Source organism: Triturus cristatus, chromosome 4_1 (genome assembly GCF_964204655.1).
Source record: "Triturus cristatus chromosome 4_1, aTriCri1.1, whole genome shotgun sequence".
Taxonomy (NCBI): Eukaryota; Metazoa; Chordata; class Amphibia; order Caudata; family Salamandridae; genus Triturus; species Triturus cristatus.
In genome coordinates this window covers 919,587,513-919,597,497 of record NC_140585.1, presented here as the reverse complement: position 1 = coordinate 919,597,497, position 9,985 = coordinate 919,587,513, and positions in this window count along the sequence as shown.

The window sequence follows — 9,985 nt, the reverse complement described above, 5'->3', positions numbered from 1 at the left end:
TGATCGCTATGCCTTCTACTCTGGCCCACACAATGGTGGAACGTTTCCAAGCCTGTACTTGTGGGGGATCGGACGCTTTCAATCTTTTTGTAATTAGGCGTTTCGCCGTGGCTATGCTCAAATCTAAGAACCTGGAGGGGACCTTAGTATTGCACATCCTACGAAAGACATGCAGCAGATATGTTTGCCACTCAAAGGGTAGCTCTCTTTCCGTACAGGCACGGAGTGTATCTGCCACTTCTCTCCAGTAGGTGCTGAGGTTGGGGCAGCCCCAGAGCATATGCACCAGGTCTGCATCAAGAGTAGCGCAGCGGGGACAGGCAGAGTCAGCTCGATGGAAGTATCTATTAATGTTAGCTGGTGTTAAGTATGCATGTTGCGTAATGAAGTATTGTATTTGCCTAAGTCGCATATTTTGTGGGATATGAGTCGGGCTGGCCAATATCTGTGTCCAGGTTTTGTCTGAGATTTGGCGTCCCAGGTCATGCTCCCACTTGCGTCTGAGGGGATCTACGTTGATTGCCGCATGATGACGTAGTGAAGCAGCAAACCAACGTACCAGGTGTCTGCCTCTTCCCATGACATGGAGATATTGGATAGTGAGGTGCATTTGTGGTTCAGTGCCTAGCTCTCCCCACTTCTCTGAAAGGGTGGCCACCAGTGAGCAATGTAGGAGGAATTGTCCTGTGGGAAGATCCTTGTTTGCTGCTGGTGTTGCATAAGGAATCAGCGAGCCCTCATGATAGAGATCACCTAAGGTCCGTATCCCAGCTTCGTTCCAATGATGCAAGTCAGCGGCTGTGCACACCGCCGGACCTCTGGGGGTGCCTTCCAAAGGGAGGGCAGGGGCATAAGGTGTGGCATGTCTTGTTAGGTAGAGGCTCTGTCGATAACACCTATAGGCCACATTCAAATATAAGGGTTCCGGGGGGCGTGTGCGTGTACCAGGATGGAAGAGCGTGAGGATCTGTAGTAGTGTGTATGGTGGACGGGTGGATGCAGTGTCACTGCGGTGTCAGTCTGCAAACCATCTGGCGATCCACTGGAGTTGAGCCGCGAGGTAGTAGTGTTCAAAGCAAGGAGCCGCTAGACCCCCCTAATCTGTGGGAAAATTAAATTTTTTGATCTCTACCCTGTGCCGGCTGGGGCCCCAGATAAAGTCCCTGATTGTCTGTTCTAGCTGGGTAAAGAAGGAGGCTGGTACATAGTTAGGTAAGTTGACAAAGTAGTACAGGAGCCACTCTGCCCATGACTGCCAGGGGGAGTGTGCTCCAGAATCGCATATGTGAGCGAATGGCTGTTAGTGCCCTGCCTAGATTGCCGTCAAAGAGGTTGCCGATAGACTTTTATTCCTAAGTAACGAAACGTGTCTGCGCTCCATTGCACTGGTACCCCGTTGAGCACTAATCCCGGATCGGAGACTCCGGCTCCAAAGGCATACAGTTTGGATTTGGCGGCATTAACCTTTAGACTGGATATAGTTGCAAACTCCCCCAGTACACGGGCTAGGCTTTCCCGGGATCCGACTGATGTCCCTACAGTATATCAACAGGTCGTCGGCGTATAACGACACTGTGTGTACCTCGTCGCCTAGTGGGATGCCATCCTGTAGTTGGGTTCTCAAGTGGCTCCATTGCCAGTGTGAAGAGGAAAGGGGACAACGGACAGCCCTGCCTCGTGCCTCGTCGCACTGGGATGGCCTCAGAAATGTAGGAACCCACCCTCACTCTCATCGCAGGGTTCGTGTAAAGTAGTTGGGTCAGCTGCAGAAACGTGGGGCCTAACTGGTACTGCTTAAGGGTCGCAAACCTGTAGTCCCACTCGAGGAAGTCGAAAGCCTTTTCAAGGTCAAGTACAAGGCAGCCCGCCCGCAGCCATTCGCATGTGGAGTAAGTCGCCACTCAAAAGAAGCGGCGTAGGTTAAGTGAGGTGCTATGGGATGGTACAAAGCCATTTTGATCTGCATGCACCAGAGAGGGGACGGCTTGCGCAAGTCTGTCCGCTAGAATTTTAGCCAGTATTTTGTAATCGGAGTTGAGGATGGCGAGGGGTCTGTACGAGTCCATGTCGGTGTGGTCTCTGTCAGGTTTAGGTAACGAGATGAGGTGTGCCTCACAGAGTGAGGGGGAAGATGCCCCGCATCCACTGAGGCTGCAAAAAGAGCATGCAAGCGTGGCACTAATGTTACTTGACACGCTTTATAATATTCCGCCGGGAAGCCATCAGGCCCCGGGGTTTTGCCCGTTGCCAGCAACGAGATTGCCTCCCTGATTTCCTCTAAGGATATCCTAGCATCTAGGAGCTCTGCGTGTCCTGGCGATGTCTCGGGCAGCTGTATCCGGTCGAGGAAGGATGAGAGGGCATATGGGTCTTGTATCTTGTGGGACTGGTATAGTTGCTTATAGTGATGTGTCAGAGTTGTGTGAATTTCGCGCTGTGTATGCACTAGTAGGCCAGTATTGGCCCGTAGGACGCTTATTGGCACGTGGGTATGTTCCTGCCTGATGAGCCAGGCTAAGAGTCGCCCGCGCGGTCAGCGGTGGCATGCGTGCGGGCTGTGTGCGCTGCATACTTATGGCAGCGGAGGCGCTCCAGCAGGTCGGAGTGTTGTGTGCGTAATGCCTGTAAGTGATTGTTGTCTCTACCCCTTTCCTCGCCATGTGCCTCATATCGTAGTAGTTGTTTCTATTTTAGTTAGGTCATGTTGCAAGGTCTTACGTATGTTCCAGGTCGTTCCCAGACAGTGTCCACGCACTGTGACCTTGAAGACCTCCCACTCCACTAACTCGTCCCCAGTGGTACCCTTGTTAAGTTCAAAGTAATCAAGGATGGCAGTCCCCAGCGATGAGCGAATGGGCCGGTCCTCAAGCCGCCGTTTGCAATCTCCAGACGGGGGTGGGAGTGTGCCCACATTCCCAGTTAAGCTGTAAGAGTTGGGGGTTGTGATCTGAGTGCGTGCGGCCTAGGTATTCTGTATGGTGTATCAGCGGGAGCAGTGTTGGAGACCCCACAATCCTGTCTAATCACACGTGCAACTTGTGTACCGCTGAGTAATACGAGTAGATCCGAGTATCAGGATTAGTGGCACGCCATATGTCTATTAGTGCCCAGTAAGTCAGCCCGTCTGCGAGGGCCCGCGCGTTGGACGCTGCGGTGGTCCTGGTGAGAGGCGGAAACAATCTGTCCAGTTCGACATCTAACACTGAGTTAAAGTCTCCTCCGATGAGCCAAGCAACCCCATTCCAATTGGCAAGTTTCCCTGTGAGGGTGACTAAAAAGGTAGGCTGGTTAACTTTGGGGCCATAGACGGAACCCAGGAGAATCGGCTGACCGTTGAGTCTCCCGCTAACAAATGCATATCTGCCCTCCGGGTCAACTAGCGTCTGTTCACCTACAAATGGGACTCCTGCTCTCACCCAGATAAGAACACCCCGCGAATGGGCCGAGTAGATTGTGCCGTATCCATGGCCCCTCCATCTACCTCGCAGTCGCCCTAGCTCTATATGCGACATGTGTGTCTCTTGGAGGAACGCAATGTCAACAGCTCTGCGCCGCAAATAAGCGTAAATGGAATATCTGCGTGTGGGTGTGTGTATACCGCGCACATTCCTTGTGATTATATTGACTTGTACCATGGTATAATTGTTTGGCAGACAAGACTGAGCAGGAGGGGCAGGGCATATTGATGGGAGTGGGGTGTCTGCTTAATCCATCCCAGCAACATTAAAAACAGGGGGGAAGATGGAAAACAAGCTAGCTTGCGCTTAACTGTGGGGGCAAGCACTGAAGTGATGCTCGTCCAAACTGTGAGGCCCAACCTGGGGCTAAAGATAGAGAGGAAAAACGCAATGGTCAAGTGACGTCTAGTGTGGGTACTGGTGGCACGCATATGGTGTGTGTTGAGTTTCCCCTTGGTGTCAGAGTGTAACCCAGTACACCCCGTGCCAATATGTGACGCTGAGCAGTGTGAGCATTGCTCGCGATGCGTCGCCCGAGCTGCAGAGGTAGCCGCTCGCTGCGATGTGCATAGTACGCGTGACTGCCCCTGCTGCCTGTAGGGGGTAAGTGACCAACTAGAGTGTCAAGCATAGAACAATACAGTGCTGGCGCTGCAGATACTTGCGGTTGATGTGTCCGAGCTGCAAGTTTACATTAAGTCATATAATTTCGTCCGCTGTTTGCGGGGTGACTTCTGGCATTGGACAGTCTTAGGGTCCGTCTAGCCTGGATGACGTGGAGTCGCCAGTGTCAGAGAGCCTCGATGGACTATGGAGGCAAGCAGGGCTGGAGCTTGCTGGTCCCAGCAACGCCACCATGTGGATTGCCTCTTGTCGCTCGACCTGTCTCTGTGCCAAGTTGGGGGAGGTGGATGCCGCCATGGCTCCTGTCCGGGATCTGTTCCGCCCGCCGCGTCGTCTCCTGTCCAACATCCTTGGTTCGTCGCCCCCAGGAGGCCTTGGCCCAGATAGTAGGCCCGATTCCTCCAGCCAGTCCCAGGTGTCCGAGGGGGAGTCAAAGAAGCGTGCTGTTCCGTTCGCGACCACCCGCAATTTGGCTGGAAAAAGGAGTGAGTAGATGAGACCCAGCTCACGCAACTGTTTCTTCACCGCAGTGTATGCACTTCTGCGGCGTTGCACTTGTGCTGTGAAGTCCGGGAAGAACATAGTGCAGCTGTTGTCTACTGCTATGTCTGCCAGTTTCCGGGTTTCCCGGAGAATTGAGTCTCTGTCTCTGTAGTTGAGGGCTTTGAATAGGAAGGGGCGAGGGCAGGCGCCTGGCGTTGGTTTCTGTGCTGGGACTCTGTGAGATCTTTCAATTACAAATTGGGAAGATAGTGTACCATCCGGGAGCAGCTCCTTAATCCAGTTTTCGGCGAATTCTTCTGGGTTTCGCCCCTCCTTGCCCTCCGGCAGACCCACCACGTGGATGTTATTGCGGCGGGAGCGCCCCTCTGCATCCTCTACCTTGTCTTCCAGGTCATGTACCCGGTCAATAAGGTCTTGTAAGGCGGCCGCATGACTTTGAGTGATTTGTTTCAGTCCCGCAATTGACCACTCCTGCGAGCACACTCTGTCTCCGAGCTTCTGGTGGTCGGCACGCAGCAAGTTAAAGTCTGATGTGACTTTATCAATTTTTGACTCATGCGAAGCGCGGGTCTGGACCAATGAGGATCCTATCTTTTCTACTGCAGCCAGCATCAAGTCTAGCTTGGTAGCTAAAGCAGCGTGCGGTGTTTCAGCTGCTTTTCCTCCTCATAGTTGACTGATCCGCACTATTGCTGCGCACATTGAGGTGTTGGTTGGTGGCGCGTAGGCGACCCATCACCAGCTGTTGCGCCGTTGGCATCCGGTATGCGGCTGTATGGGCAGATCCAGATGCCCTTCTTTCCCGTGTATGTGCCCTTCTAGTATGGCGCGGTATCTTCTGCGTTCAACAGTGGCGGCTGGTGACATTTTAAACTGGTAGGGCGTAAATGTTGTGGATGTATGACACAACCTCAACCACTGAGTTACGTTTTAAATCTAGACTTTGTTTCTCCCGTCCATGCACTCATAACATATAATGCCTACTAGTATGGATGATATTTGACTTCTATACCTTGTAACTATTGTAGTCTTATGCTACATGTCCATTACCTTGATTTACAAACTTGTATGAGTTATTGTCTCTTTATAATGTATGCGTGCAGTGCTTAATTTGAGCTGGTGATTTCCAGTTAATCATCAAAACTGGCGCTTATAGCACCAGTTAAGGACACAATCACTGGCACACGGAGCTTAAGTGACTTGTCCATAATCAAAGGATGATGAGCCACGCCGAGCCTAGAACCTGGTTCCCCAGCTCCAAATCGGCAGCTTTGGCCATTACGCCACTTGCAGGGTTTCATGGTTAGTAGTTGGTTCTGTTTTAGGCAGCGCTAACATGAGACAGGAGGATGGTGCAAGCTGCCTCTTGACAAGAGCCCTGGCACCTATTTGTTTACAAATTAATCACTGTGTATGAATGTGCTCTAAAGTGCTCCGACACCCTATATTGGGATGAGTAGCGCTATAAAATATTTAAATAAAATAAATTAGTGCATTTAAATTTGTTTTTGTGTTGTTATTCATTCAGGCAAATATGTCTGACATTCTTAGAGTGAATGCATATTCAAAAACCTGCCTCTAAATCGTAGTTTCTCTTAAGTATTTAGGAAGTGATAACCTAAGTGTCTTTTATTCCCATCCAGTGGAGTTTGGACAAGTGAAAGTGAGAAAGCTACCTCACCCCCTTTAGGCTGTTGCTCTGAACAGAAAGCAGACACTGTATCCCATTGTTGGCAAATTACATTTAACCAAATTCAGCGTACTTCACTGCATCAGCAAGACACCAGCGCCTGCCCCATTACAGCTGCTGGTTCCCTGATCCTGCTTTATCCCCCTCATTTCCTGCATGTAGCATTCCAACATGTGCAACAAAAATATGAACCCACTGAGCGGTCTTATATAAAACATAAATCTGTGACCCACATCTATAGATAATGCTGTGCAGCAGGTACATTAACTCACTGAGCTATTTTCTGAGTTAAACATGAGATAAAAGTGCACACAGGTCACTCCAGCAAATGCATTAACACCACAGTTCTCGTCTTACATCCAGAAAGTTCTGGAACTCACAGATCGTAGCAGAAGGTGCCTTACATCGTAACCTAGTGTAAAAAAACATCCTGCCTGTGACTTAAGTAAGCCAGAATAAATTTACTATTCAACTTTTCCCTGCTGCCAATTTCGCTGAGGACGGAGTTTGTAGAAAGAAATAACGCATAGACTCTCATGACTACCCAATTTCTGCAGCCGCCTTAGGTGAATATAAATAGATTATCCAAGCATTATTTCATTCCTCATTGTTCCCTGCTCTCTCTTACAGTTAGGTACAGCACTCTATAGGGGGCTGGGGTTGTTGGCTATCACTCCTAGAACAGAGAAAGGAGCCCCACCGAAAAATTAAGGAAAACGTTACATATGACGAGCCAATAACTGCCCAGGCTTAAGTAAACCCGTATTTCAAGGACGACGCACTTCTCTGGGACTCGAGGTTTGGATTAGAGAGCCCAGGGCAGTGTCATGTGAGGCGGTTCCACTTTCAGCGAAGTCGACTTAGCAGGGATGACTCACGGTATCTGAAGATGTGAAACATTCGTACAGATAGGTGCAGTTGCGGCTCGCGGGGGAGGGGGGGGTCGCGCACGGGGGGGAATGGAATTTATTTTTTTTAAACTTACCTCACAGCCGGTCCATGGGTCCACGCCACCACTCAGACCTCTGATCCCCTGGGCGCCTTCACTAACGGTACTGGAGGGGCCTGCCAACCCCTCTCAGCCAATCCTGGCGCTGCCAGCAGCGCCAGGATTGGCTGAGGGCACAGCTTACGCTACACCCGCCGCCTGCCCATTACGAGACCGAGGGGCTCCTAATGGGCATGCGCAAGGCAGTAAAAACACAAGTACGCATGACTGGGCACGGACTAAAAATTAATCTCCATGCCCACTCATGCGCACTTGTGCTGCCTTTCCCTGGCTTGTAACAATGCATGTCAGTCAACATGACGCCGGACCGCCCACGGTCCGACGTCATGCTGACTGACATGCATTGTCAGTTAGTTCTCCCCACCCTCGGCGTCTCTGAACTTAAGTAAACTAAGTTCAGAGACACCGAGGGAGCTGCGGGCGCGGGCGGGTGCGCAGGGGCGGGTGGGCTACGCCCCAACGGACGATCCGCGCCTGGCGGTGAACCTCAGTGGTCGGGCGCATCCCCCGTAGGTCCCCGGTGAATTTAGCGCACCCAGCTCTTCGCTATCTCACGATGCAGGCTCTGCCCAAGATGAACTGACGACCGTTCCCAGCAGCTTGACGTGTGGAGGGGGGACAGGTCTGTTGTGCCGGCCAGTTACCTTTACCCCAGTTGCATCAGCCCAGGAGGAGGGAAGAGGAGAGGTACGGGCGAGGTGTGCATCTCAATACTGATACGGCTGCCACTTGGTACAGCTCTGTGGCGCGACTCCTGCTATGTTGCTGCGAGGTGACCAGCTATCACGGGTGGCCGGAAGTACAGCACCAGGCATCCGATCCGTGCTTGGGGTTGCGGCAGGGTGAAAAGGGTCCATCTCATGTAGAATCCCCTCGTGCCGACAGGCGGCGGAAGGACCAATCATTTAAATGGGCACGTAGTCCTGCTCGCGCCAGTAGTCTGTCCCCTGAGCGCCTCTTCGGCAACGTGGCAGAGAGTAGTGCGATCTTCTGCCGTTCTGCGCAGATGTTGAGGCCTAGCGTGTTCACCAATCACCCTCCAGAGGGGACCTGCTGCCCACGTGTGGACTCAGTTTTCCCCTTCATGAAGCTCAGGTGGTGGAGAGCAATCACCATCAGCAAGTCGAGTTGGGAGAAGGGTGGGAGGGGGTGCACCCCCAGCACCTCACCGGCAGCCAGGGGGATGAGGCGGTAAAGCAGAGCGGAGCGAGGCGGCCCCCTGAAAGCGGAGCAGTGTTGAGGAAAAGCAGCAGGCAGAACTGCCATAAGGTCTCCACATGACGCAGTGACTGTTCAATCCCTCCCGCGGGCAGCAGACGAGGCCCCAGGCTCGACCGTTCGCCCAGTCACGGCCTAGGCCCGATCCGGCCCCGGGACCGAGACACAGCAAGGCCGCCCTGCTCCCCCTCAGTGTCAGGTGGCAAAGACGGAGTCCCCCTGCCCCCATGCACATAGGATTTGTCCGGGGGAGGCTCTCTGGGGCAGCAATCACCGGGAACTCCCTCGTATTCGTCCACCGGCCCTCTAAGGCCTCCCGCTCACCTGCATCTGTCGCTCCTCTCCGCACAGGGGTTCTTGGGCGCACATCACGAGCGCGGCTGCCAGTCTGCCGCCCCCGGGAACTGCAGTAGGACGGGCATATGCATCTCTGTCCAGAAAGGTCGTGCAGGCCGTGACAGGCTGAAAGGGGCAAAGCCTGTGATCCAGCTGCGTGTTCGTCCGCCTCCCCACTGTCGTGGCGGCAATCACAGTAGAGTGTAGGGTAGCCAGCAGCTGGTAGGTTGCGCCGGCAGGTCTCTGTGTGAATCCGGCTGATGAGTGCAGCGTAGGCTGGCTCAAAAGGGGGCCAACTAGCCGGGGGCACAGTACTTCATAGAGGACTTGAATGCGCGACACGCATTTGTAGGCCTCAACGTGCCACCTCCAGAAGGCCTCTCCCGCCGGGCCGCACCGCCCGATCACCTCGTCTCAGCCAGTCAGGACCGGAGGCTTGCGCACATTTGCAGCGGCTACACCACCGCTACGGCCGAGGGAGCCAGGCGCCGCTCCGCAGCAGAGAGGCCCGACAGCGCAGGGTTGCAGATCAGAGGCCCTACCTGCGGCCGCAGCGACACACCGCCCGAAGGACGTCTCACCGGCGAGGCCCGTAGCTCCGGCCAGCAGCGGTCCACCCACACGAAACAGGGTGCATGGGCAACGCGCTGCGACACAAGCCCAACTCCGCGGATCAATTGTGCCTGGGCAGCGGGGAATAATCAGGTTTAACAGGATAATTAGGGGTACTCAAGCGGATCTCTAGCGACTAGCGTCCGCCATGTTAGGTTGGCTGCTTCAGTTCTTCCTTTATTACCCTTAACTTTAGCTCTGGAAGTACAAAGACCTCTTGAGTTTACTAAGAACTCCATGTTTTTTTTAGGGTTTGCGGTCCTATTTCTCCACATTTACGATAAAGCCTAGCGACTGGATTCTTTTCCTGGCCTAGGAATATCATATCTTCCAAGTATACTACCGTCCTCGGTCCCTGGGACCTGAGACCTGCCACAACTGTTTGTTTCAGTTATCAATACCATGGAGCGGAGAATTGACCGAACCAAAGGAACTGCAGATAATTCTTGTGGCTGCGACAAATTTGTACTGTTAAATGAGAATCCTTCAACTCCGGACACATCCAGTCCCCTGGACCTTTTAGTTTCCATTTTG